Below are 27,129 nucleotides of genomic sequence, written 5' to 3' on the forward strand. Positions count from 1 at the left end.
GCCAATAATGGTGGGCATTTTAAGGATAAAATCTTATTAAGGCATAGGCCTTCTCATGTGCATTGAGGAATAGCCATCTTTTGATAGTTTCTTATTTCTCCAGACCTGCATAGGAAATAAAAGTGAAAAAATCCATTAGGTGTTTGATAAGTATAATTCATTTTACAGATTTTTTTTTCAGTTTTATAGGAAGACTTATGGTGCCCTATATTGCAAAATATACAAGATTTCTGATTATAGCAACTGTATTAACCCAAAAAAGTGAGTTTTTTATTAATTTTTTATTTTTACATATATTTATGTTATTACACATATATACAATAAAATACCTATAACAAGAAGAACCATGACACAATCATGAATTTTATAAATGTTACACTCTTAGTGTTTTGGCAGCTTTGAAGAAAACATCTTTCCTATCTTGGTACATCTAAAATTCTGAATGTAATTCAATATTTATCATATCTCATCATTATCAACTTATAACATCTATGTAGACCTAAAAACATCTTAACCTCTAAACAACTAAGCTTCACTGCAAAACTAAACTATCTGGTTTTCAACCCTATAAGAGACATGAGAAGGAATAAAATTGATTTCCTAAGTATACCAGTAAAACAGAATTGTAGCTTTGCAAATGAGAAGAAGACAGAGATAATTTTGCTAAAAAATGGCAAACTTTGATGCAGGCAGAGTAGATGACCAAACTCTGCCAAGAGAGAGTAAGCAAGTCCTCAATAGTTCCTGCCTCACAAATATGTCTGTCAGATATATTGAGTCAGAAGGCTGAAGATGATGCTCCAACATTATAGAGAGTAAGTTTTTAAGTGTTTAGCATAGAGATTTTTGAAGAATTCTCCAGAACTCAACCCAGAAGAGAATCAACACAAACAACTTTTGGTATCTACTCAAAACCTTAATAAGAGTGATTATTTGCATAAGTGACAAATGGGATATCCCAATACGAATGTAAGTTTCTCAGTGATTATTAAATAATTTTGTAATATGATTGCCTATCCTTACTCTAAAAGTGAATAATCTTTACCCACATGTTCAGTATTAGTTACATTTCTAGTAGTTGTGGCAAAAAAAAAAAAAAACACACACACACACACACACACAAAATAAAGAAGAAAAGATTTATTTTGCTTCACGGCCCCAGAGAGGGTAGTTCGTATTTGTTTATAATCACAAACTTGGACAACATAATGCTGGCAAGAGTAGTTTCTTTACCTTATTCAGAGAAGAAACAGTGAACAAAAGAGGAAATCATCAGTAATAATATATATCAAGGCATTTCCCAGAGACCCAAGTAGCACCGGACAGTCCTACCTGATATGTCTCACTACCTCAGGGTAACGCTATAATATGATAAAACAACCAATGATTCTACCCATTAATTAGATAAGAACCTTCCTAACCTAATACTTTCTTTCTTGAAACCCTTGGCTATTCTACTTATTCCCTATGCATTTCACAGTGTTGATATTATGAAACTAAACTAATGCTTCCATATACAAAAAAGCATATCTTTTAGTGCTTTCAGTGACAGAGTAAATATAAAAATATTACATTGAAACAACTTTCTTTTACTTTATGTCTGACTTATAAAATATTGTTTTGGAAAATAAAGTCCTGGAAACTATATAGACATTTGTTTTTGCACTTTTGATCCCTTCTTACTTGCTCTAGTGTCACATAGAAATCACAAAGCAAGACACACTGAAGGAAAAGAAAACAGCTCAAAGCAATGTTGTAAGAACAACAGCTTCTACCTGGATGCTTTTGGGAAGTAAAATTGAAACAGAGTTGTGTTTGCTGAAGTATTTTAATTCCTCTATGCTGGAGAATTTCACTAGATATGAGAAACTATATCATGCCCAAAAAGAATTGAAGAATTTGTTAGGTAGAGCACACCTTATTTAAAAACGTTACTATAGATACACAATATTATTAGCTAGTAAAAAAATACATACAAATTAAGTCTGGTCATTGTGATATTATGGAAAGATGCAGTTTGGCAGAGATTCAAGAAAGGAAGAGATGTAAATGATATACACATTAGAGGGGGAATTTTTTGTTTTGTCTGTTTTCACTTATTGAAAACAGGTTATTTTCATACATATTCTGATTACAGTTTCCCCTACACACACCTTTTCCTCTTATTTACTCCCCATATCACCTACTCTCCCTTTCTGTCTGTTCTTAGAAAAGAAACATGCTTATAAGGTATAAAAACCAAACATGACAAAATATAATAAGATGAAGAGAAAATATCATATCAAAGATGGGTATGGCAATTCAAGAGTAGGAAAAAGGTCCCTAGAGCAGTTACAAGAGCCAGGAACCCACTTGTTCTCACAGTCAGGAGTCACCTAAAATTATTAAATTAATATAATAGCTATAATATATGTGCAGGGGAAGGAGTGCAAAACCCTGTAGGCTCTGTGCTTGCTGCTTCAGTCTCTGTGAGTTCTAACCACCACGCTTGATTGATTCAGAGAGCCTTGTTCTTCTGATATGCTCTATTCCTCTAGATCTACCAATGTTTCCACTTCCACTTTTATGGATTTCCTGATCTCAGAGGGGAGAGATATAAAGGAGACACTTTGTGTCTCTCTATATAATGTCTGGCTGTGGGTCTCTATGTCAGTGCCCATGTGCTGCTAGAAGCAGCCTCTCTGACAAGAGTAGATAAGGCACTGATCTATGAATATAATTAAATATAATTTGGAATTATTTTATTAATTTTTAAATCAGTAATATTTTCTTCAACTTGTAATAGAGAGCTATTGTAATAAAAATGTCATGGTATTGGCAAAAAACGTGTTGAACAATGGAATCAGATTAAAAACCCAGACAATTATCTTTAGAAAACATGTAAATTCAGAACATGGCTGTTCTGGTAAGAGATCACTTCCAAAGATCTTCTCGGTCTGGGTGATCAGGTTGGAATACAAACATGCCATTAATCTAGGAGACAGAGGCAAACAGATCTGAGTTCAAGGCCAGCCATGAATACAGCAAGTATCAGACAAAGAAAAGCTGAGGTCTAGGCATGGTAGTGCATACTTTTAATCCCAAGTGGAGGTAAAATTAGTTTGTAGAAAGAATCACAAATGTTTGAAAGAGATGTCTATTTGAGTGGCAGAAAGGTGATAATCAGAAAAGATTTGACAGAATAGGATATGCCCAACTCACTGAAAGGGAGAGGAAAGAAAAGCTACATATGAGGCAGATTTACAAAGAGGAAAGCAGTTTTACCAGGACAATAATAGAGAGATGGGTTGCAGAGAAAGAATTAAGGTGAAGACAGAACAAGACAGAAAATAAGAAGAAAACAGAAAATTAGAGTAGATTTCTGAGGTTTCTTGTTTGTTTGTTTGTTTGTCCAAGCAGAGCAAGTCCTAGCCAAAGGAGAAGCCAGATTGCATAAGTCAGCTGGGAGTAGAATTGAACCAGCCATCCCTGAGCTCAGAAAGAACATGCAAGGGTGAACTTATTAAGCAGAAAGTCTCAGAGGCTAAAACATTCTAGTTCTAGGTTAGATTGTATGGAGGGTAGAAGCTTCCAGGGGGAGGCCTTGGTTAGCAGAAGTAGGCAGTTATCCTCTTAGATAACAATTGAGCCGGGAGAATAATAGTTATTTTTACATAAATCCAAATGCATATGGACACCTGAGTTTTTATTTTTAAAAAAGCCAGAAATACACAGGAAAAAGACAGCATCTCCAAAAAAATGGTGCTGGTCAAGATGGATGTCTGCATGGAGAGGAATGAAAATCACCTTGCACAAAACTTGTCCAAGTGGACCAAAGTCCTCAACACAGGACCAGATACACTGGAGTTAATAGAACAGAAATTGGGTCGTAGCCTTGAATGCATCAGCACAGGAAAAGTCTTTCTGAACAGAACACCTATAGTTAGTAAATGGAATATCATGTAACTGAAAATCTCGGAAAGGCAAAGAGCACAGTCAGTAGGACCAAGTGTCAGCCTACAGAATTTGGGAAGATTTTTACAAACTCTATGTCTGATAGAGGACTAATATTCAAATGAAATAAACAACTGAATAAATTAGGTATTAAATAGTACAATAAAAAAGTAAAACAGATCTAAACAAAGAACTCTAGTAGAAGATACTGAAATGGCTGAGGAAGATATTCACCATCCTTAGCCATCTAGAAATCCAAATCAAAACTATTTTTGGATGTCATTTTACCCCTGTCAGAATGGCTAAAATTGAAACACATGTGACAGTTTATGCTGGTGAAAATGTGGAGCAAGGAGAGCACTTCTCCATTGCTCATGGGTGGAGAAATTTGTATAGCCAGTTTGGAAATCAATATGGTGGTTCTCCAGAAAATTGAAAATCAATCTACCTCTGGATCCAGCTATACCACTTTTGGGCATATACTCAAAAGATGATTGAGTATACTACAAGGACAGTTGCTCAACTGTCTTCAAAGTGCCTTCATTCTTATTAGCCAGAATATGAATACAATCCATATGTCTCTCAACAGAAAAATGGATAAAGAAGATGTGGTACATTTATACAATGGAATATTATTCATTTGTTAAAAATGAATAATATCATGACATTTTCGAGAACTAGAAAAATAATCCTGAGTGAGGTAACCCAGACATAGAAACATGAATATGGTATGTATTCACTTGTAAGAGGACATTAACCATTAAGTAAATGATATCCAAGCTATAATTCATTGACTTGGTGAGGTTAGGTAAAGAAGAGGAGTCTAGGAGAATTCAAGAAACTCCTTGGAAGTGGGAAATAGAATAGATATTACAAGTGTTGATGTGGGCAGGTAGAGGAAGGAGCCTGGAAATCAGGTGTGCGAGAGTCAGTGTAGAGTTAGAATGTAGAGAGATGACTGGACCTGGGGAATTACTTGTAGGGTAGTGGAAACTTCAGGATACTTTTTTCATTCATTTTTTTGGTGGTTTTGTTTTTTGAGACAGAGTTTCTTTGTGTAATAGTCCTGGCTATCCTGGACTTGCTCTGTAGATCAGGCTGGCCTTCAGTTCACATTACCATGTGAAATATCTCCCTACCTTCTTTAATATTTTTTTTATATTATGTAACTATCCACTTTTTCTATTTAATACAAAACTCACAAACCCTTTTGATTATTTAAACATCAAATATTAACGTTTGTCAGTTAAAACTTGGTTTCAAATCCATTACAGTCAATACATATCTAAGATACTGTTTTCTTTTTTTCTGAGGAAATCAACGTACAAGTGTATGTGCATGCTCACATGCTGGTTTGAATTTGAATTTAACATTTATCAAAATAAGAAGCTATACTTTGGAAAAGGAGCTTTACTTCTTAAGAATGTTAATATGAGCAAAAGGAAATACAATATCCTCTCTTTCATTCTGAGATTTCAGAGGCCTATTTTTAGTTTTATATTATTGAATTCTATTTCTCTATGAACAAAGTAAGATAAGTCATTTCAAAACTCAATAAACTGAACACATTACATGCATCATTTGTAGTAGTTTAAAAAGTTGTTAACAAACAGGAGCCATCAGGTCTTCTCGAAAGAAGAGAAATGAGCATCCAAACTCACTATAGTTATCTAACTCTAAATAAGATAAATGTTAAAGATAGCAAGCAAATACAGAATACTCTCTGTTGGTTGCTTTTTGATCACTTATACCTGAAAGGGCTGCCTCACCAGGCCCAGGGGAAGAAGATATGCTCAGTCCTGATGAAACTTGATGTGCTCCAGTGGGTTAGTGGGGGGGGTCTCCCCTAATCTGAGGAGGGGAGGGGGCATAAGGGAAGAGGGAGAGAGGATGAGACTAGGAAGACAGACAGGAGAGGGCTATAAAGTTGTTGTATTGATCACCTCGTAGTGCTCACTCCTCAGACTATGCTAGAGAAGTGGGAAGAATAATTATCCCCTTATTGAGATAATGTACTTTTCATTCCCCAAATTCCTAACTTCATACAATTACTAATGAAGTCATAGGCATGCACATATGCCAATGTAAGCATGTTTCTCTGAGTAGACTCAGAATAGAAGGGTAGATGAGAGCTTAAAAGTGCATCACACTTTTGCAGAGGGTGTGGGTTTGAGGGGCTTAATTCAAATCCCAGCACATGGCTGCATATAGGTCACAACAGCCTCTTATTTGAGGTCCATGACAATATAAGGTCTCTAATCTCCAGAGGAATGGAATTTAAGTCAAGCACTATTTGTGTAATTAAGATAGGGAGTTTAAGGCCAGCCTGGTTTGCAAAGCAAGTCCCAGACAGCTAAGGTTAACCAGAGGAATCCTGTCTTCAAAAACCAAAAAGAAAATAAAAGAAATAGAAAAATAATAAATTAATATAAATAATAAAATTGTGGTTGTAAGCTCTACTCCAAGATGTATGGTTTCACTGGCCCTGGAAGTTTGGCTATGTTTTCTGTATTTGGCATAATTTTAGAGATAGTTCCAACTGATACACATCAAAATACAAAAGTTGTTGACCTGCTTTTTTGAAAACCACTGTCAATTGTTAATGTACTTTGTAAGGTGCCAAGAATGTGGGTAATACATAAGTATTTACCTACAGTGTGATGAGTGAAAGAAATGAACAATAAAGAATGTTCCAAATAAAGGACAAATTTATCATCAATGTAGTCATAGTTCATGAACAGAACTCAAAATTATTCTATGATCAAGGGTGGAGGATAAAAAGGAATTTATAACTTGGTTTTAACCAATATTACCTAATTATATGTATGACCTGCAGAGTAATAATACCAAAAACCCACTGACTACCCAGAGCTAGTGAAGTCAGAGGTCTCAGATAACAAAAGCAAACACTTTACTAAATTAGCATAATTTCTTATGCACTCTTAAATATTTGATCTGACACTCACAGATAAGTATAGTTCTAACATTTAGTCAAGAAATATTTTCAACAGAGAGCATGGCTGAAAACCACAACCAATCAAAATGCAAAGTATTGAAGACTAGTCCTAATAAATACATCTACAGAACAACTCTAGTACTAAGATTCAGGGAAGACTACAGAAGAGGAAGTAGAAAGATTTGTAAGAGCCATAAGATGAGAGAGTTTTCGGTGAGGTTATCTCTTCTACATATGTCAGGATCTACCCTCATGGAGCCTTACCGTCATGACTGCATAAACATGAGCTGACTAGAATGGCATGAAGAAGAATTTTAATCCAGCAAGATGGCTGCTCTGGCAAGAGATCGCATCTAAAGACCTTCAAGGTCTGTTCGCTCAATCTGGAATATAGACAACACTACACACTTTTCAGAACTACAGTAATGAAAGCAGCATGATACTGACATAAAAACAGACATTAATAGATGGAGTAGAATTTTTGGACACTGATAAAAGTTCATTCCTTATAATCATTTAATCTCTAGAAAATAAGGAAAAAGACACATTGGAAAAATATACCATCTTCAACAAATGCGTCTTTGGCTAAACTGTATGCAGAGAAATATGTAGGTCTATGAACCTAGACTTATCTCTCACACAATACAATGAGCATGTTCACTTTGTTCCATTGTTTGTTGTACTGTCTTTGATCATAAAAAAAAAAGCTCGCAGTTAAGAGATTGGGAGAGTCTCAGGAGACATCTTGGAATTTTGACCAATGTTGAAACTGTCCGGTCTTTGGTGACTTTTGCACTTGTATTGAATAGACATTGCTTTATCAGGTTGTAGTGAACTGGAGACATTAAGGTTTAAAGTTTATTTCTGAAATATGAAATATCCACATTTCTTTGAACACATGAAATTAAACTGTAGGGCTAATTTGCAAAGTGCTGGGGGAGGTAGGAGTCTGAGGTCCTGCAGAACCTGCCTCTGCTCCCTGTTCCAATTCTGGATCTTGTTCCACTAAAATGGGAACAGTACTTATCACACCTTCCAGTCAACACAAACCCTGCCACTCCTAACCTGCCATGATGGGCTATACAGGTTCAAACTATGAGTCAATAGGAATTAAAGAAATCTTTTCTCTCTTGTGGTTGTTGGTCATGTGAATACAATTAGGAGAAAGTTTAGAAGAATAGAGTCAGATGGAAGTTGAGTTGCTTCTTATGAAAGTAATCTGAAGAAAGGATATGGGTTAAAATTTTCCATTAATAAAATAAATATTCCTTTCTTGTTTATATGTTTATCATTATAATGTAGATAGATAATTAAGTCAATCAAATTGAAAATTCTCTTGAGAGAAAATAAAGTCAAACAATTATTATTTATACATACAATTTTATATATTTCTCAAGAAAGAATAACTGAAAATTTTGATTAATTATAAAAAGTAGAATAAGTGGCATATTTTGCTAATATAACATGAATATACACATACGCACATATATGTTTAAATATACAAAGTAATGAATAAATAAATTTGAAATAGTTAGTCTATATAGTAATCTTAATGTTATTCACATTGCTTTGTACATGATAAAACTGTAATTAAAAGTTATCAAATTGTTTCCTATCAGTTTAATTACAAAATAGCATATTTATAAATACACATATGTAAAATAATTAACTTATATTAATTACCATTTGGATATGCTTATTATTACAATTATCTATAATTATTAAGTTCTATTAACAAAAATTTTAAATTGTGTAATTTATAAAATTATTTCATGTCACGATTTATTGAAATTCCTTTCACCATTAAGTCATTGGAAAATTTTCAGTAAATTTTATATTTTGTCGATTAACTTTTGACACATCCTCTCAAGAGTTAAGGAGGATGACTAGCCTAGTCTGTGATTAACCCCAGTGTGGAATATCATTCCCTATGTGAGCCTACATGTTCATTTATTTTACCTAAGTGTATGCACCACATAGCACCTGTGCAGGCCCATTCTTCTCCCAGTCCCCTGAGGGAGGGAAAGTTGGCTTTTTATGTGGACTAAAGGGCTTTCATGAAGCCAATTTTCCTATCATGACTCAAAAGAAAGCCTTGGCTGGCCTTCTGAGAGTGAGAAATGTTATTAAAAGTGGCCTTTCTCTGTGTTCTCTGTGAAAATGGAATGGTATTCCACCCTGCAATGTCTGCAATTATAGTTTCTTTGTCAATTGTTATGCCAGAGGCAATGGACAGGAATTGCTTCGGGACTCAGCTGAAAGAGGCTGTTCTTCTTTTAAGTAGAAATATATATATATATATATATATATTTCATGTTTTGCCAAAAGAAAGAAAAATAACAGAGAGACTAAAGTATTTTTGAAACTTAATTCAAAGCATATATGATAAAACTATGAAAACAGCATGGATAGTAACAATTGGGGCAGGAAAGAATCCCAGAAAAAATGAGTACAATTACATGTGAAAATCAGTATCAAAAAAAAAAATCAGTATAAAACAAAGACAGTATGTGATGCAGAATGGAAATTATGTTAAATAAAAGTATTTATAAATAATGTATTAAAATAAGTTCTAGAATACAATATACACATTATCAAAATACATTTTATTTATTTTTATTTTTTATTTTTTTCTCCTTTATTAATTTATTCTTGTTACATCTCAATGGTTATCTCATCCCTTGTATCCTCTCATTCTTCCCTCCCTCCCATTTTCCCCTTATTCCCCTCCCCTATGACTGTTCCTGAGGGGAATTACCCTGTATATGATCATAGGGTATCAAGTCTCTTCTTGGTAACCTGCTGTCCTTCCTCTGAGTGCCACCAGGTCTCCCCCTCCAGGGGACATGGTCAAAGGTGAGGCACCAGAGTATGTGAGAAAGTAATATCCCACTCTCCACTCTACTGTGGAGAGTGTTCCGTCCATTGGCTAGATCTGGGTAGGGGTTTAAGGTTTACCACCTGTATTGTCCTTGGCTGGTGCCTTAGTTTGAGCGGGACCCCTGGGCCCAAATCTGCCTATCATAATGTTCTACTTGTAGGTTTCTAGGACCCTCTGGATCCTTCTACTTTGCCATTCTCCCATGCTTCTCTTATCTATAGTCCCAGTAGAACGTCCTCCCCTCTGTCTCGGTTTCCTGGTAAGTGAAGGCTTTCATGGGCTAATATGCAGATATAAGTGAGTATATATCACTAAAATACATTTTAAATACATCAAATTTTATGTTTGAAATATCAAACAAGTATTTAAACTATCTGTGACTATGAAAGAATTGTTAGGAAAAATTAAAAACCTGAAAATATTAAGAGTTCCCTTTCTCTACTCCTACTCCCAGGCCTTTCCTTTCTCCCTACTGACCCAATTTAATGGACTTCCTCTCTTTTTATCTCTCTTTTTATATATTAAAAAAAAAACTCAGGATGATAGAGCTAACATAATCTGTGGAATGACATTCAAAACAAATGTTGATTCCTGAAAAAATAAAAAATTAATTCTTTGTTACTGAGGAGATGCAGTGGAAAGGAGGATGGTGACTCTCCAATAGTGAACAGATATTAAATTCAGTGGTGGTATGATTTAGGTATTTTCTCTTATAGCAATATATATGTGATAATGCTTCTCAAATTAAAAATCAGAAATTTGTGAAGTCTATGCATGAAAAACTCCATGAATATACATGTTATTAAAGTAAATTATAATAAAAATAAAAATTATTGTTTTATGAAAACTGATTTCACTGTGGGAAGTAAAATAAAATGTAAATAAAATGTAAAATAAAAAAGAATAGTTCAGGCTAGAGAGATTTCTCAGTGGTTAAGAATATTAGCTACTCCTACAGAAGTTCCTAGGTACATTCCTTGGAACCACCTACATCCAGAGATTCAGAATCTCTCTGCCTCTGTTTTCAGGAGATATGAAACCCTCCACTGACTTCAGTGAACACCTTCATACATGTACACATACCTACCTCAAGGCACACATACAAATAAAAGCCCTATGCATAAATAAACAGGTAGCAGTTAAAATGTACTAGAATAAAAATAAGGGAAGCTGAATTGCAGATTCTCATTAGTGTATCTAAAGAAAGAATTTTAAAAAGTTAAAGTTTTATATATATATATGTACACACATATATGTACATATATATGTATATATGTAAAATAAAGTGCAGATAACAAAGCTTTGATTTTTCTAAGAACAATGAACAGAAATCTGCAAGTAAATTTTGCACTAAGAGTTTCTAGAATTGCACAGAATTAATTGAGTACAGTGGCCAATAAAGTTTTAAAGAAATAAAATTAATATCTTATCTGTTGAGCTTTGATCAAACCAAATTAAAAATTAAAAATAAAAACATAAATTTTAAAACTATGAAAATATGTTATATAACCCATAAACAATAATTAAAATGAAAATTGAAGTAAAATATTAATATATCTTCAAATTCTGAAGAAAGTCATTCTTGATTATGTATTCAGTCACAATAACTGAATTCAAGTTAGAAATTTAACTAAAATAACACATAGTAGCATTAGGTTCATAGTTCATCCATTAGTTTAAGGGAAGGACTATATAAAAAGCATTATTTTATACAGAATAATAAACTCATTTCGGATAATAAACTCTCAAAATCACAAGATATGCCTATACTATAACAAATATAATTTATAAAATAACAGATAATCAATAAATATAATTATAGAAGATGTAAATGTTATTTTAGTAAAGAAAAAATCTCATATCAAAGAGTTCACACACATGTAAGTAAACACACACACACACTCACACACACACACACACACACACACACACACACACACACTGTATTTATAGATATCCTTTAAGATTTCTTTAAAACATGTTACTTAGAGAAAGGAAGACTGGGAGTAAATAAATGAGGACTTATGTATTTTGTTTTAATACTTAAAACTTTATCGACATATAATCCTGGTGAAGACAGCATGTAAATAAGATATATTTAAGTTGCCCACATAAATACAATAGCACTAAATACAGCATGGGAGTACAGAAACAATAAACTGTATATTTTTCATATTCAATAATTAATTAGAAAATTAACATATGGAACCTGTACAGTTTATGATATGCATACACTCTTATTTCTATAAGATTAAAGGAAACATATATGATAATTTATCTGCACTTTATATTTCAAATAAAATTAATTCTACACTTTGTCATCAAAATGTTGAGTAAGGATTTTAATAATTACATATTTAGTTAGCTGCATAATAAATATTAAGTACTATTCCTCTTTTACCAAAAACTTTCTTGTTTAATATGCTCTACTGATTTATAATAGTGAATATGTGTAATGTTTTACAGTACATGTCTACCTGTCTTTAATATATATTGCATATATATATATATACATACATATTTAGATACTCACTATTATATGTTCAGATTAGCATCATATTAAAGGAATGTGATATCACTAAGAGATGGTGATGCCTAATGAATTTTCATGAAACAATATAGTACAATGAAATGGGCTATGCATTTAACACACTTTTCGTGGTGGGTTTTACACTTGCCTAACACAGGACATTCTACTTTTTTCAAGATCTGTTTTAGAACACATTTGAATAGATTAGGTGAAATATTTCTTTTATTAATGTTCTATGAGATTTTGAAAGCCGGAATAAACAGTTAGCATTGGCATTGGCTGTCATTAAAGCAGAGCAGATGTTCTCACATATGGAGAGATAAGACTTGATCTCAAAATTCTAATCTCCTTCTGGAAAACTTTTTGTGGTAACATATGGTAGACAATGAAACTTTAAAATTTCTTGGCTGTGGTTTTGATAGACAAATGGGATTAGTTAAGATTTATTTACAGAGATTAAACAAATTGAACATAAAAACTGAAAGAATTGGCCATAATCCTTTGATATTCAAAAGACTGGCAAAAATTTCTTCTATTTTGTGAAAATAATTTGAACTCCTTAAATTTTCTATCCAGCATCATATTTCTCAACAGAATATCTGTCTGGCTTTGTTAAGTCATATAGGATATTTCCCTTTCCTATAACATCATTAATTGCTCTAAGAGCAATGTATATTTACATTTCCAAATTGTGGAAAGAAATGATCAAATTTCAGTAATTTTAATCCCTTTTATTTGTTATCATAAAAATGAAGAATTCAAACACAATATTCATTTTTAAATAACATCAAGAAAAATCATTCTTTTTCTATCACTGATGATAATTACATATGAGAATACCTATTCATTTTTATGGATTTCCATTTATGTAATTTAAAAGTTTCAAATATACAGTGTGCATTTGTCAGCTATTTTGTCAAACAAGCACAGCTGTAAATGGAACACTTATTTTATTTAAATAAGGTGTAAATATAGTTTTTCCCACATTCCTAGAGATGTTTCTTGTGTATAAGACAAAAACAATAATCAGCAATCACTAATCCCTCTATAGAAATGCCATAACTTCACCCTCTTTTCTCCTTTCCTTCCTTTTCTACACTTACAGTGTTCTCAGTTATGGCTACATGTGTTTTCAAGGGTATGAAAAATCCAGAACAGAGTTGCAGTACTCCTTCATGTTAATGCTAAGTCATAAAAGTTTCAACAGTGAGGTACTGACAAAGCTTCTTCCATGTTCTTGGGGTATGAAATTCCTGATAAAATACCATTGGCTCATTGTATCACCTTAAGATAGCAACTCACATGCAAAATATGTATTGGTGTTATATTTCTCAAATTCTGTATATTCCTAGGATCAATCTCTCAGGGGTACTATGGATGATTTAATACTAACTTTCCTCTACAAAGATTCTTGGTTTCTGCTTTCAATCCAGCATCTCGTAAAATCTTACCATTACTCTTGGAAATTCTCAGTCTAAAAAAAAAATCCATATATATATATTTCAATTAAGCACAGATTTGTGATGAGTGGTAAGGAACTTGAGGAGTGGGCCATAAAAATCTCAAAAGGAAAAGGAAATAGAATAAAGTGTTTCATAGAAATAAAGAAGAAAAGAATAAAATGGTGAAATTGGAAGGGAAAATGGAAAGAAGAACAAAGGAGGGACTATAAGGAGGAATAACAAATACTAAAGGCCTTTGAGAATAAATGTAGAAAGCTACAACTCTAGAAGCTTCTTAATGTATTTGTGTGTGTGTGTGTGTGTGTGTGTGTGTGTGTGTGTGTGTGTGTGTTTGTGTAATCTATGTGGAATCACCATATAATATGGGTAAATGCTCCAACTAGTTATCAGAGAAAAATTACACTATCAGAAAAGAGTTAACTCTTGTTAAGTTATTGGCTTGAAGGATCCCATAAAATCTCCAAATACCACAGATGATTTTGAAGGCTTTTGATTACTCTCCAGAACCTTATGGTATAGCCCACCAACTAAAAACAACATTTACTTATGTCAATTAACATGAAGAAACAGTGCTGGTGCTCAAATAGAATCTTAGTCCCTGCTAAATAAAATTCATAGTGTCAGAAATTACTTTGCATACTAACAGAGAAGAAAGGTAGCGATCAGTGTCATCCTGTTACCTACAGCAGGAACCTGCCTGCAAGATATACTAGCAGGGAAGTGGCACATGCGTTACTGCTGTGCAGAGACACCATGACCACAATCACCTTTATAAAAGAAAGCATTTCATTTGGGGCTTGTTTACACTTTTATCATTGTAATTATCATGGTGGCAGAAGGATCCGCAGGCAGCAGGTAGAGAGAGAGAGACAGTAGCTTGGTGTTTTGAAACCTGGAAGCCAAACCTCTTCAGTTTCACAGTTCTTTTTACAAGGCCACAGCTCTTAGTCTATCCTAAGCAGCCCACTCCCTGATGTCTATGAATTCAAATATATGGCTCTACCATGGGGATCCATTCTCTTTGAAACTCCCATGGTAACCAACCACATTTTTAATGAATTTAAGATCAACTCTATGAGAGGAAACCCACACCTAACAGAGCTAAGGTTGCCAAGAACCTGTGACTAGACAGGTCATGGGCCTAGGGAAAAGCACATAATATTATGATTCTGCTAAAAGAACATAGCCATAAGATGACTACAAGTGACATAATGCTATCTCAATTGATGGAAGTCAGTGGAACACTCATTCTACAAGTTTCTTTTTTGTAATAGATGGGAATTAACACAGAGACCCATAACCGGACAAAGTGCAAAGATTGTGAGACTTTGAAACAGTCCATCCTATAAGGGATTTCTCCACCAAACCCCTTTCCTCAAGGCTCATGTGTATAAGTGGTAGAGACGGTGCGAGATTTTAAGGGCCAGAGGTAATGGGTAACTCCAAGAAAATAATTTCTTCCAGATATAACAGAACTGCTGTACATATAAATCAAGGTGAATGGGACAGTATGCATAGGAGCTGCAATGGTTAAAGCTAGATAGGTATCAGTGCTGAGGCAGAGAAACCGACATGAGGAATCTACTCCCAACAAAGAAGCTTTTTGCAATGGATACATGCTGGCCATTTCTTTTCTAATGAAGTCTAACAGTGTATTAACCACATATTAGATCGGGTGTCATGCCCAGGATTATTTGTCAAGTGCAAGACAAACTCCATTTTTCTTGTAGATATTTTACTTTATTTGGCATTTTCTCCTTCAGGTCTTTTGTTTATTAGTTTTAATATTTATTGTGAACAGATACACATATATTTAAAAGTTTGAGATAACACTTATTAGGTTTTATACAGACAGGCAGCTTGGTTCATATAGTATCAAAATCATACAGATCTCTACCATTTTAAGAAAATACAAGGATTTAGCTCTACTCTCTTGAAATACTAAAAACGTTTAGATATAATTTAAAATACCTCAAACACTTTAAAAATATAACAAAATGTTAATTGTAGTTTGTGAAATCTGATTCTGTTTTTTCCTCTCAATTTTATGCTAAAATAATTAACTCTCAAATTTGGAAAAGTTATGAAAAAATGATTGACTAGAAAGGATGGACAAGATCTCTTATGTTAGGACTCGAGGGAATTTTCACACCTCAATTCAAGGTATAGGTATTATCATATTTTATATATTTCCCATATATCATGCATGTTAAAATTTACTTATCTGGTGACTCAAACAGTTTTAATTCTATAATTTGATAGGTGGAATAGGAAGAATAAGAGTTCAAGGTGATCCTGAACTACTCAACTAGTTCAAAGCCAATACAGACTACTAAGGCGCTGTCTCAAGAAAAAATAATTTACTGTGTTGTATAACTAAGAACAGAGTATCCTTCTATAATGACACTGTTGGATACCACTTTATAGTAAACATAATAAAAGTTTCACTTCAATTTTCAAGAGCTTTTATGATGTCATGGATACTAAAGAAACTTTAAAAATCAAGAGGATTGAACGATTCTGGGCTGTTCTAAAAATTAGTGTTTAGGCCTGAGAGATAAAAATACTTGTTTAGTGAGAATCCAGAAGTACGATTTTCTGTGAGTTGAAAACTCAGCTTTTTCTAAGAGCTTTGACTCCATGTCTGAATGTAGTCAAAATAAGAGTCTTAAAAATAACACATAAAAGATCATATTTAAAAAAGAAAATGTTGACATTATTTTAACATTTTTAAATTTTAATGTTTCTTTTACTTTATTTTTGTTTTGTACATTTAGCCTAGATTTTAAATATATTTCATTTGAAACAGTTAGTGATACCTTTGGCCTGAGATTCTTTCCCGAAAGCTCAATACATAAAAGCACATTAAGGCACTTTAATTTTTTTTCAGTTATTCTTACAGTAGACTATCCATCTCCCTAGTTTCTTAATATCAATCTTATTTTGGTTGCAATGATCCCTGTGTGCAGTTGGGACATACATAGAATTCAAGAGCAAAAAGCTCTTTCTACTTCTGAGGTAAGACTTTAAGAGCTTCCCAAAGTCCGTGTGCCAGGTTGGTAGAGAACTCAAAAACATTTTCAGCACATCTCATAAAGCAGCATCAATGCCTGTTACTGCTCCTGGAGCAGTGCCTATCAGTCATACCTAAACCTTAGAAGTTAAGAAAATTGTCTGAATCAAAGTGGATAAAATACAAAGCTAGGGATTTACAAGAGAAGGGTTCCCATGCTCAATAGTAACTATCACAAAAGAATGTTTAAAAACCTCAACTTTGTTCAAAGATCATCCATTATGCATTATAAAACAACAGGATCAAAATAAAAGAAGTGAAATTCAGTATGAGAACAAGTGTCTCTGTAGGGATCTCTTCCCAGCAATGTTTTGATATCAGACTGATGCTATCCTAATTGAAGTTTGTGTTCAAAGTTTACTACTTAAAATCATGCCCTGAAACCTTCTACATTTTAACAGCTCTAACTTCCCATTCTCTAACCCCATGACAAGAACAGACTTGGCTGACTCTATGTTCTTATTGCAATGCTATCATTTTTATAAAGTGATAACTTTCTTCCTTAGAGACTCTGAGGACCCGTGCCAAATTCTGCCATGTCAGAAATCCTGTGCTTAGGTTGTATGCTGTGACCTTCGAGTTGCTGACCTTTACCTCGCCATGAGGTCTTGTGTTCTAGGCTATCCTTGGACTATTTACCTTTGAAAGAAATAGAAAAGTCTCAACTTGGAACCACCCAGAGGATCTAGGAAGTTCTTACAAGGAACTACTCAGAGAACTAGGAAGTTCTACAGGGAGCGATTTAGGCTATTGTATACTTGCCCGGGGGTTAGGGTGAGTGAGACAAGAATAGATCCTATTGACCTTGCCCTATATATGTTCCTGCTAGTCGGCAAGAAAGTGAATCTTGATCAGAAATGTCCTGACTTGATTCGTTATTTCTCACGTCTCTGTATCCTACTTTCAATCCCCACTCCCTCTTTCAGGTGAACCCTGATTCAATTTTTTCCGTGGGCTGGACCCCGACAAGAAACTCAGTTGGATATTCGAGCTGATGATGTAAAGTTGTTTCTTTAAGAATAAAATAAACATGTAGATATGTAAAACTCTTTTTCTCTCATTATTTTTTCCCTTCTTTCTGGATTTCCATGACAGGAATTTTCTGTGCAGCCTTGGCTGTCCTGGACTTCCTTTGGAGACTAGATTGGTTTCAAACTGACAGAGGTCAACCTGCCTATGCTGTGCGTAGATTACGGATGTGCCCCACCACTACCGCTTTTTTTCTCTTTTCTTTAGTATTCCCTTATACAGTTCGTACTGACCATATCCACCCTCCCTCCATTCCTCCCAGTTCCACCACCTTCCCCTTCCCTTCCCTTTCCCACTCCTTTGTTTCCTTTGGAAAAGAGCAGGCCTCACAGAGATATCAATTAAACAATGCATAAAAAGATACAATAAGAGACTAGGCACAAACCCTCATATCAACCCAGTGGGAGGAAAAGGGTTCCAAGAACAAGCAAAAGAGTCAGAGACACCCCTATTTCCACTGTTAGGAGTCTCACAAGAACTAAATAGTCACAACATGTATGTGGCAGGCCAAACATAGACCCATGAAAGCGCCGTAATTGTTGCTTCAGTCTCTGTTAGCCCTTGTAAGCACAGTTTAGTTGATTCTGTGGTCTATGTTTCCCTGATGTCCTTACCCCCTCTGGCTCATACAGTCTTTTCTCCTGCTTCTCTCCAGGGTTTTCTGAGGTTGTCCTAATATTTGGCTGTAGATCTCTGCATCTATTTCTATCAGGTGCCAGAGGATGCCTCTCTGATGGTGATATATTAAGAGATACTTTTTATACAGATACACAATTCATTTATTTGTTTGTTTCAAGATAGGGTTTCCTTGAGCAGCCTTTGCTTTCCTGGACTCATGTTGTAGATGAGGCTGAACTCGAACTTACAGAGATCCACCTGCCTCCGCCTCCCTAGTGCTGGGATTAAAGGTGTGTGCCACCACGCCTGGTGGGTTTCTTGGCTTGGTATTTTTCAGATACATACTTTAATTGCAGCAAAGGTACTTGACACTAGATGATTGCACATGCATAGTTTCATATCCTAAGTATCCACACATATGAAACCTTGTTGAGCCATTCAAAGTCACAGAAGTGAACACATATCTTACCATGAACACATTCACAAGGCATGAGGTGATATCTCCTGTGGCTGTAATTTTCATTGTTTGGCTATTAAAGACATTGGCTCTGTTCAATGACTTTGTTCCTTCACATCTCTGTCTTCAACTTTTCACTTGTTTCTCTTCCCATAAGTATCTCCCTATTTTAGAACAGACTTACCTGTGTCCTCCATGTAGCCCAACTTGCAATACTCTTTTCTTGGATGCTGAAATTTAAGTATGTACCACTGTACCTAGCAAATTATCTCTTAATTTTTTACTTTCTAATATTTTATTTTTAAGAATTTGCATATTAAATTTATGAAAAATAACTAATAATGTACCATGTGAAAATGTTCTAAATTTCTGTCATTGTTTAAATGAAAACATAGTCGATTATAATGTAATGGTTACTAGTAATAAAAATAAAAGAATCCCAAAGCTAGCCCCTTTCTTATGCTGATGAATGAAATCAATATAAAAATCTATATAAAGCAGTATATTTCATGGTTGAAAATAGAAAACATTCCTCCTAAAGTTTAGGAAAGGACAGGACAGCAGTGACATTTCTAACTGTAATTTAGTGGAGGTTCTAGCTAGGGAGAACAGATATAAATTCATATACATCTAAAGGAAGTTATAAAGCTATTTGTAATTTGTCATCAGTGTTTGTTTGTATTTTGTAATTACCAAGGAACATATACTCACATGCAAGTTAGAATTAGCAAATTTAAGATTATTTCAGAACACAGGATTAAAATACTAAAATACTAAAACCAATTATAATCTAGGAATAAACAACCTCAAAAACAACTCAACACAAACTAAAAGAATAAAATATTTTGTAATGAATTAAACAAAATAAGTAGAAAATTGAAAAATTAAAAATCATCATATAAACATAGGGTGGTAATAGTAAATGAAAAAATATTATATTCATTACAAGTAGAAATATACTCCATGGTCAACATAAATGGAAAGATTACCTGTGCTTCTAACCAGAAAACTTACTAGGATGGCAACTTGATTAACAGATTCAGGACAATTTCTGAAAAAAAAAAATGCCATTCAAATTTTGGAATGTTTATCTTATAACCATAAGGTACTGCAAGGAATAAAAAACTTGAAAGGACATAAAAGAAGGTGTTTTAAAGAAATAACTATATAATCACTTTTTAAAATCAAGTTTTGTATTATTGTGTTTTATGTTTTTTTTCTCTAGTTTTTAGTTTTATTTGAAGCATACAGAGAGAAATCCAAATTTTTCTGTCAATTCAAGAGTAAATTCTCTTACATGTATCTGTAAATGATCAAACTATTTTTTATGAAAGTGGTGGGGACGGCCAATGTTTAACCATCTTGTCAGAACCTAGGTTCCTATTTCTTCAGAAGTCTGCCATTCACCAGAAACTAGCTGACCTTGTCATAGGTCAGCAGTTAGACACCTGTTGTGCTTTATTGTGGGGGCTGGTCTGTTCAGAGCCGGCCCAGGGTCATTCAAGGCTAAAATAATCTACTGGCTATGGAAAAATACTGATGCCCCCTTCCAAAGCTAACTTCCTCCTTTCAGCCTCTGCAGATGTTGTTCAGCAGGATAGCTCAGGACTTTCCAGAGTGATAGTGTTCTGAGATAAACCACAGGATGTTCCCCTGATGGCATCATCTGGAGGCATTCTCGGGCCTCACCCCGGCTGCTTAGCCCCTGCCTCCACCCCATACAAGCTTTTGCTTTTGATTCAATAAACAGACTTTGATAGGGACACTACTTGGTCTCGGCTCTCTCTTTCTCGTCCCATCCCTCAGGTATGGCTCCCCTCACGACCCCGTAATAACTGGTCCTGCTGGACGGGACAGAAAGTCAACTATTTCATTGAGGTCATATATAGAGCTATACATGTTATATTTTAGTCAGGCTTTGAAACTGAATTCTTCAAACAAGTATTCAAATGTGCACATATATTTGTATTTTCTTATTTTTCTTCAATAGCCATTTTTTATTATTGTCTGTTATTTTTCTTTCTTAAACATAGTATTGTATTCTATAATTGTCAAGATTCTGGTAATGATTATTTTCTGGTTCTTTCTTCTCATTAAATGTTTCTTATCAAGTAATGACTTCCTAACTTAATTATATTTGTTATTCAAAGTAAATGATGCATCACTTGTAATAATAATTTTTAGATATAGGTTGGATTTGTTATCAGGTATTTATATGTGGACACTTTTGTTGATATTTGGTACTTAAAAATAAAATATTAAGAGTTTCTGGAGATCTTTGTTCTATTTTCCTTTTCTGTTTCTTACTTATTTCTCTTCTTTTATTTTATATAAAACTCAACTCCTCAAGACCTTCTCCACTTCTCTAGCTGTACAAATTCATGCTTTCATTCCATGCTTCCTTCATTTTATTATGATTATGATTGTTAGAAAATAAACAAACAAAACCAGGAACTAAACCAAATATCAATAAAAAGTGTTACTTTATAATTGGGGGACAGCACAACACTGCATAACTCAAAAGTGTATACCATGATGCTTGCTTAGAAAACCAAGTTTATATTCCAAAACAAGCTGATTAAAAATAAACACAATAAAAATATGCAAAGTAAATTTGTCATGTCAAAATTATTTTTCTTTAAATTATAAGAAGGAAAATAGAACAATAAGATTTTATTTATGCCATTGATTAATACTTTTTTGTTACATTTTCCTGTCAGGATTCTGAGAGAAGGATATGCCAATTGAAACTACCCAGTGTGAGAGGTTTGGCGACCATCTCTTTAATCCAGATTTCTCAGAAAGCCAGATAAACAGATTAGTTCCAGCTTGATGCTGTTAAACTTTGTCACGTGACTCCAATTTGGTATTTCGCCTAGTCTGTTATGGGTCTACATCAGGAGTGACTCTAAGACAATGGCCTCTTATAAATATTACCATAGCTCATAATGACAGCACACAAAAGGGAAACAGTAATTGTTTTTCTGAAAGGGACATGATTTCTTCTTTATTATGGGCATACATCTCTCTGATACATGTTGGCATAAGCTGCTATGAGATTGGAATTCATAGATTTCATCTGTATATTCCACAATAAATGATAAAATATTTAATCATAGAAATTACTGAATTGTGGAGGGATTAGTAAGTTGTGTCCTAGGAGTCAGTTATTCCATAACATTAGTGTAAAATAGGTACTATGTTTGACTTGAGAAATTAGCAGGTATAGCTATCGGGTAGTATCACAAGATGAAATTTAACAGTGAACATGAAGATATGAATTTTGTATATAAAAAATTGAGTTCAAAATAATTCTAATTAATTTTATTTGTTAAATAGTCTGTCCTCAGTAATCATTATGTTGATTATATCTAGTGAAGACATAGATAAATCTCAACAGAAGAAAACAACAGGGAGCAGTAACAGTGGTACTGACGATGCAGATAATCAGTGAAGATATGTTTTCAAGACACAATAGGGTAGGTTAGAGGAGAATTGTTTTGCATTAAAAAATCATGTCTAGTAATTGTGTTAGAATGGTTTAAAGATTCTCCTAGTTATAGAATATCTACATTAACTGGGCACTAACATACCAGTTACACAGGTTAATCTTCCTTGACTAAAGAACCAACCTAGGAGGGTGGGCGCACCTTCTATACTGAAGAGATAGTCAGAATGATTAATTCTTTAATAAACTACTGTACTTTTCTTTCCCTCTATTCTTGCTTGTAGTGAAGTAACTTATGGACCAAAGCAATGTAAGAGTCATAGGTAGCATCACCTCAGAAAAGTGTAATTTTTTTCTTTTTCATTTCTTTTACCCTTTTCCAAGTATACTCTCTTTAATACTTTGTACTTACACACCAACATTTTGGGGTTCCATAGTCATTTCTAAAGTTTTCCCCTTTCCATTGGCAGTTTATTCCCACATGTCTGTCTTTCATGCCAGCTTAAAATGGAATAGTTTTTCCTATCAGTTTTATTTTCAATTATCCCCCTTCAAGAAGCTTGTGAGTTTTTACATCTTCAAAGAGTGGTATTGAACAAACTGGATGTCTACATGTAGAGGAAATCAGATAGATATAGAGTTATCACTCTGCCCAAAACTCATCTATAATTTGATGAAAGACTCAATTATCTTAGCATAAAGCCAGATACACTGAAACTGACAGAAGAGAATGTGAGAAATAGTCTAGATCTCTTCGAATAGGAAAAAATTCTGAGTAGAAAACCATTAGCACAGGTCATAAGAAGAAGTATGAGTGAGACATCATAATACTGAAAGCTCCTACCTGGTAAAGGATGTCTTATTTAGATAAATGGTACAGTCTCTCTGCTTTTTCTATTATTGAGAATAGATTATTTTCTCACACAATATATCCTATATATGTATATATTGTATATATACACAACATATACACAATTTTCCTTCCCTCTGCTCCTCCAGGTTCCTGTTCATGTAACCTCAATCAGAATCCACTACCTTTCTGTCTCTCATTAATAAAGAACTGACTTTTGAGAGAATATTAAAATATAGCAAATAAAATATAGTAAGATAAAACAAAAATACTAACACATCATAGTTGGATCAGACAAACATGTGGAAGAAATGAGCACAGGAAAAGGCACAAGATTCAGAGACCCATTCATTTGCTCACTCAAGAATTCTAAAAATCATTAAACTAGAAGCCATAATATATATGCAAAGGGCATGGTATAGACCAGTGCAAGTCATTTGTAAAAAATAATAATAAATATCTAATTACAAATTTTCCTATTTAAAGAGAGAAGAAGAAAAAAAGAAGAGGAAGAGGAAAAAGGAAGAGGAAGAGAAGGTGGAGAAGAAGTAAAAGGAGGAAGAGGATGAGGAAGAGGAGGAGGAAGAGAAGGAGGAGGAGGAGAAGGGAGAATTTGTATTCCATTGCATTATCAATCAGTACCCGAGTATTGTATGCATTATTTCTAGAAGTTCAGCCAGTATTCTATTAGTACCAATAAAATACCCTAGTGAAATTCAGTGGCATTTTTTGATTTATTAAAACAAAACAAAACAAAACAACAGCTAATCATGAATCTATTATAAAATGTTTCTTTCCACACCTTACAGTATATGATGCCAGCTCATAGCATGATTGTTCCACTAGCTCATTTACAATTTCATTGGCTTGTTCTGATGTTATTTTTATATAACTTCATAACTTAAAGATACTACAACCCACAAATGCATTTAAAATACCTAGTCTGCTATAAATTGCAGCTTAACCACATAGTACATCAAATACTATATTATTCTTCAGTCTTTGTTGTGAATCTATAAACGTCATGCTTCACATGCGTGCGTGCATACACACACATAAACACACACATCTTCCTACAATTAATTAACATTAAAAATTAGTTATATCTTACCTTAAGATACTTTCATGAGGAAATCCAGCCAGGACATAAGTTTTTCTGTACTTTATAGAGGTTATGACTTTAGGGAGCTACACACAACCTCACTGAATTGTAATCACAATGAGACAGAAACCGAGTTTGTATTCAGCAATTAGAAAAATTCTCATTTAAAAATTTTAGTGTATTCTCTTTTTCTGTTACTCTCAAATTAAACTGCTCTATCACATATCCTGAAAACCAGTATATTATTTGTTGATTTTCTATGATTTATATGCTTTTTTAATTGAGACAGAAATATTTTTATTTGAACTACCAACACGTTTCTTCCTCCATCCCCTCATAGGTACTCTCCCACGAGAACCTCACATTATTTTTCTTTGGTTATCATTGTTGCTCTCTCTCTCTCTCTCTCTCTCTCTCTCTCTCTCTCTCTCCATATATTTATATGTGTGAATAAATATGTAAATTGACCTGATGAGTCAAAATTTGTTGTTTGTGTATATGTAGTTTCAGAGCTCTGCATCGGACAACCAACAACAGGGGCTTATTTCTGAGTGAGACTAACTCTTCTAGCTATCATTAATCATATGTGGTTCTTTGTCTAGAGGTGCAATGCTGCAAAATTATTCATCTTCCATGTTAGTATGTCCATTGATACTATCTGCATTCAAGTATTGTTTATGCATTTCTAAGTAAGACTGTTTTACAACACATGTCATGATTTTGAAATTCATATTTACCCTGTTCCTCTCCCTTTATGTTGTTACCTGAGCTGTAGATTCAAGAGCTGTGATGTGGATTATTTCACTGGGATTGGTCTTTTTTTGATCTGTTGATTCCTTTTTTTAAAATTCTCTATTAATAGATGTTTATTCAATTGACATATGAGATATTCAAATAACACGATATTTTTAAAAGCTGAGGTAAATATTTAAATGCTAACAGGAATATCTTCATGTGAAAAAAAGTAAAACCAGATTTTGTGTGTAGACATACATACATATGCACCAAAGGTTCTAGCCTTACAGTGGAGTCACACACCCTGTATGAACACCCATCGTAAGGTGATCATGCATTTTTATACATCTTTCAAGTACAGCTCAACAACACAGCAGCTGCTTACCCCTGTGACTACATGGCTGACTTGGAGAATCAGTTCATTGCTGCCATTCACCATCATTGGAAAATCTTTAGCAAATGTAACTACACCAGGAGATCAAAATCCAAACAAAAACACATTTTCTATTGATGAATGATGGTTAAGCAAGAAGGTGAGAAAAATTGTTAAGTACATCTGTACCTCAGTACTTCATATGTGTGTGTGTGTGACTGTGTGTATACATGTGCATATGAATGTATATACATAAATGTGTACACATGATGCACAGTAATATGCACATATGTATTTTCATTTAAAAAACAAACATGAATATTCATCCATGCATGCATTGCTTTTTTAAAATAAGTGAACTCTGGTGCCTCATATTTAACCACCTCCTCTGGGTGGGGAGGCCTGAGTGTGCTCAAAGAAAGAGTAAGCAGGCTACCAAGATGAGACTTGATAGCCTATGACCATATAGAGGGGGAGGAGATCCCCCTCGGTCATAGACCAAGCGAAGGGGTATAGAGTGAAAGAGGGAATGAAGGAGGAACGGGAGGATACAAGTGATGTGATAACAATTGAGTTATAATCTGAATATATTAATAAAAAATTTACATAAGAACTTAATCAACAAAAAACAAGATAAGAAAGTCATGGGGAAATTGAAAAAGTTACTGCTTTCTGAAGTCAATGTTTATGATCTCTTGATTTCTAAATTCTATTCATATGCTGTTTTATATGGTGCTCTCCATTTGCTGCAAAGAGGATTCTTTAATAGGGGTGGTAGTTACATTTATCTGTGGCTATATGATTTATAATGTAGTTAAATATATTACATTGATCTCCCAAAGTAAAGGTAGTAGAGCCTTTCTAAGGTACATAACTGGTAAGCTCCAGAGAGATGGCTAAGTTTCTAGTACCAGGACACATTTTTTTCTCCTATTGAGTAGGTCTTAATCCAATTAGAAAATTATTGGTTACCACTAACATATGAGTGCCATTTAATGCATCTTTATAGATATCTTGCTATGCTCCTTATTTTCATGGCCCATAATTGCACCAACTGGGTATATTTGTTTTATTGTTTCCTGCTTTGGTAGCTTCTTCTATAGTATATTCTGATAGTGCCAAAGTTAGACCACAAGAGCTTTCAGGTCATAAGCAGATCAAATCATCTCATTCCTATGTCCTTAGCAAGTGATTTTTCAAGAATAGGGGTACACACCTACTCCAGAGAGGCATCAATGGGCTACACTGATATTCTATATTGTTTAGGGAGTCATTCATACTATCCTTATAAACCACTCAGAAGGTATTTTTTTGTGTCTGATAATGCAATAGCACATGGTATATCAATTATATTTTCATTGATGATTATAGAAAACGAGCAGATATGATATTATGTACCTTTGCAGGTTAAGTTTATATAAATAAATGAGTAGTTATCCATAGCTGACCCTAATGTAAATTTTGTTTCTGAGAGTTAAAACTCAGTTATTCAGGCATACTCATTAAGTATACATTTTTACACATTGATAGAAATTTAGAGAATTAAAATCTCCTTCACTGTCATCCCAAATATTATCATTTAAGCCTAAATTGTCACTCTTGTTTTCATAGAATCTTAGAATGCTTACATCAGATAGCTAGTCTGAACTCTTATTTTTTTTTATTAATCTATTCTTGTTAC

Source organism: Acomys minous, assembly GCF_964271855.1.
Source record: "Acomys minous genome assembly, chromosome: 1".
Classification (NCBI taxonomy): domain Eukaryota; kingdom Metazoa; phylum Chordata; class Mammalia; order Rodentia; family Muridae; genus Acomys; species Acomys minous.